At 47.4% G+C, this 3,844-nt stretch overlaps 1 protein-coding gene across 1 annotated transcript in view; it reads left to right on the forward strand.

The window, feature by feature from the left end:
* BAG3 (BAG cochaperone 3) overlaps positions 1-3,844 on the forward strand; it is a 43,700-nt gene that overhangs the window by 26,682 nt on the left and 13,174 nt on the right.

A 3,844-nucleotide genomic window follows, 5' to 3' on the forward strand; every position in this document is an offset into this window, starting at 1 on the left:
AAAAATACAAAATTAGCTGGGCGTGGTGGCCCATGCCTGTAATCTCAGCTACTCAGGAGGCTGAGGCAGGAGAATCGCTTGAACCTGGGAGGCAGAGGTTGTGGTGAGCCGAGATCATGCCATTGCACTCCAGTCTGGGCAACAAGAGCGAATCTTCATCTCAAAACAAAATTAGCTGGGCATGGTGGCAAGTGCCTGTAATCCCAGCTACTTGGGAGGCTGAGGCATGAGAATTGCTTGAACTCGGGAGGCGGAGGTTGCAGTGAGCTGAGATCGTGCCATTGCACTCCGGCCTGGGCAACAGAGTGAGACTCAGTCTCCAAAAAAAAAAAAAAAGAAAGAAAGAAAAAGAAACCCAATTGTTTAGGGCACAGAGCAGCTCAGAGTTTACAAAGACTTGTACCTTATTTCACTTAACTCTTGCAAAAACCCCTGGGAAATGTGGGGATCTTTGCAGCTGGGGAAACAGTAGCAAGGAGTTCTGTCCATGGTCACACAGCTGGTAAGCATCAAGGAGGAACTGGAACCCAGGGTGGCAGCTTGAAGACCCAGGCTCATGCTGGTTCATTCCTGTTTATTTGGACACAGCTGCAAAGAGAAGCAATGTTGGTTTCATCTTCTAAAAAAAAGTTTTCCCCATTGAAATCACGTAGGAACAGTCATCTGTTTATCCCAGGATAAAATGTATATATATTTTAGTAACAGTCATATTAGATAAAGCCTCCAGTAGTCTGTGACTTGTGATCATTTATAGCGTATGTGGTTGGCACAGACCTCTTGTCTTACCAGGAGTCTCTGGACAAAGCCTAACTCCTCAGGTGTGCTGTAAGTGGAATGTAGACTTAGTTTATTACTCATAATTTTCCCCGAGTCTGTTATGTGCCCAAAACAGTGCTGAGGGAGTGGGAGAGACCCTATATTACAATCCAGTGGGGACTGAAGGGATTTTGACTTTGGCTGTAGGGATGTGAATGGCTGTTTGTTGTTCATTTCAGTATCAAATGGGCAGTAATACTTAATTCATTCACGCATCCCATCATAGCAAGCAGAGAACTTCGGGAGGGTGCTAAAGCTCGACTCCATTTGCACTTTGTTTTTTGTTTTGGTCGTTGTTTTAGTTCAGAGCCTCACTCTCTTGCCCAGGCTGGAGTACAATGGCACGATCCGTGGAATAAGCACGATCTCGGCTCACTGCAACCTCTGCCTCGTGGGTTCAAGCGATTCTCCTGCCTCATCCTCCCAAGTACCTGGGATTACAGGCGCCCACCACTATGCCTGGCTACTTTTTTTTTGAATTTTAGTAGAGACAGGGTTTCACCATGTTGACCAAACTGGTCTCAAACTCCTGACCCCAAAACTGGTCTTGAACTCCTGACCTCAGGTGATCCGCCCACCTCGGCCTCCCAAAGTCCTGGGATTACAGGCGTGAGCTATCACACCCAGCTCCAGTTACACTTTGAAAGAAAGTGTTTTGTTTGTTTCCTGCCTGACTGAGGCGAGCCAGGCCACTTAATTTTGATCCAGGCCTTACCCATATGGGGAGTTCCAGGATTCCTGTGTTCTTCCATCTTTTTTCTTTGTTTTAGAAGTTTTGAAGTGTTCACCTGACCCACGTGAAGGCTCTTCTGGCCTGAAAACCCAGTTAATACAATCTGTGTCCTACTTAATACTCCAGACCTGCCAAGCCAGAAGTGCTAGGAGACAGCCCTAAGAGTTGCCTTTGTTACTGTTTCTCCTAATTCAGACCAGAGTGATAGAAGCTGTGGTTTGTAGATGTGGAACCCACTTTTTAAAGAGCACTGTACTATGGAGCCAAGATTGGGGCTCACAGAAGGTGCCCATTTTCAGGGTTCAGTGGCCACTCAGTGTACGGGGAGTCAGTTGTGGGTGGGTCAAGGTGGATTCTCCTCCACGGCTCTTTCGTGAACCTGCGTGTGCCCGGTGTGCGCCTGGCTAGGCAGACACCTCGCAGGTGCCCAGGGGCTGTCGCTCCCACCCCGCTTTTAGGGCACAGGGTTGGGGGTTAGCCACTTCCTTCTTTTGTTTTTTGGGTTTTTGTTTTTTTTGAGACAGAGTCTCACTCTGTCGCCCAGGCTGGAGTGCAGTGGTGCAATCTTGGCTCATTGCAACCTCTCACCCCCAGGTTCCAAAGATTCTCGTGCATCAGCCTCCTGAGCAGCTGGGATTACCGGCATGCGCCACCACGACCAGCTAATTTTTGTATTTTTAGTAGAGATGGGGTTTTGCCATTTTGGACAGGCTGATCTCAAACTCCTGGGACTGGATCTGACCTCAGGTGATCCACCCACCTCGGCCTCCCAAAGTCCTGGGATTACAGACGTGAACCACTGTACCTGGGCGGGCCCTCCTCTTCATCTGGGACATGAAACTTTGGGGTGCTCCGAGTTCCGGCAATTCTGACATGATTTGAGTGTAGTTAGGAGTAGTCAGTTTTAGATTTCTGTGACATTAACTTTTCCTTGTTTGGGAGCTTTGTATAGCTGTTGAGAGCTTGAAGGAACTTTGGAAATGAGGCCACGCAGAGTATCAGAGCTGAAAGGAACTTTGGATCATCGTTTTTCTCGGTGCGGACCTTCAGGCTTCCTCACACACCTACGGAATCAGACCTACTTGGATTGGCTTAGAGTCTGTAATTTTTGCATTTCCTGGGTGCTTCGATACCCCAAGCGCTGGAGAGCCCCTGCTTTCTAGAACATTTTTGGGCCTCCCCTTCATTTTGCAGCTGAGAAAACTAAGGTTCACAGAGGGCATGTGAGCCGCTTCCGTAACACATGTATTTAGGGGCAGAGCCAGCATTAGGACCAAGTGCAGCCTCTTCCCAGGTCTCCTGCTGTTCCCTCGTCACCCATGTTGCTTCTAAAAACCAGTAGTGCAGTTTAGACCTGCTCTTAGGCAAACGAGCCCAACAGCTCACCAAAGCTCAGAACCTGACCTCAGGCTTTCTCTAATCATAGTATCTTGTATATAATAGGGCACATTTTGGCTCATCTGGGGTCATTTTTTCCTGCTCTCTATCTTGGCCGTGTCGTGGAGTTGTTTGGTGCCCTGAGACTTGCGTCAGATTTTTAATGCAATGCACAAACAAGGGGGCAGAATTAACCAATTCATTTTATAAATTAATATAGTGAGATAAGCAATGAGAGTCAGGACTGAGCCCCTGGGCTCTTCTTTCCTAATTGGATTTTGTATAATATGTATTCCTGATGTCTTTAGCCAGAGATAAGGATAATGAGCTCTGAGCTGCAGGCGGGCCCTGACGAGGTGGCCATGAGAATCAGCAGTCATCTGCTTGGTCACTGTGGTTGCATCCCAGTCCCTGTCCCGTGATCACACAGAGCTGTCCCCCCAACTCTGAGGAGGCAGATTCCGAGCTCCCGCTTGCATCAGGAAGGGGCACGTAGTGAGCCTTATCTGAGAGATGCTGGTGTAACCAAGAGCCATTATCTGGATGTGCTTGAACTTGAAAACACTTAGTAGATTGAAGAGACATGTTTTAGTGAGATTCTAGGAGAATTGAAAATATTACACATTTTTTTCTTTTGATTCTTCTATTTACAAAATATCTCTCTTTGCTAGATTGTGTTGAAAACACTGTAGAAGAGAGAAAGGTCAATTTAACTCTTCCAGGCGGTGTTTTTTGTTTTCGTTTTGTTTTTTTTTTTGGCAGAGTTTCGCTCTTGTAGCCCAGGCTAGAGTGCAGTGGTGTGATCTCAGCTCACTGCAACCTCCGCCTCCTGGGTTCAAGTGATTCTCCTGCCTCAGTCTCCTGAGTAACTGGGATTACAGGCACCCGCCACCCCACCCAGCTAATTTTTTTTTTTTT

Source organism: Rhinopithecus bieti, unplaced genomic scaffold, assembly GCF_001698545.2.
Source record: "Rhinopithecus bieti isolate Rb0 unplaced genomic scaffold, ASM169854v2 scaffold_33066, whole genome shotgun sequence".
NCBI classification, from domain to species: Eukaryota; Metazoa; Chordata; class Mammalia; order Primates; family Cercopithecidae; genus Rhinopithecus; species Rhinopithecus bieti.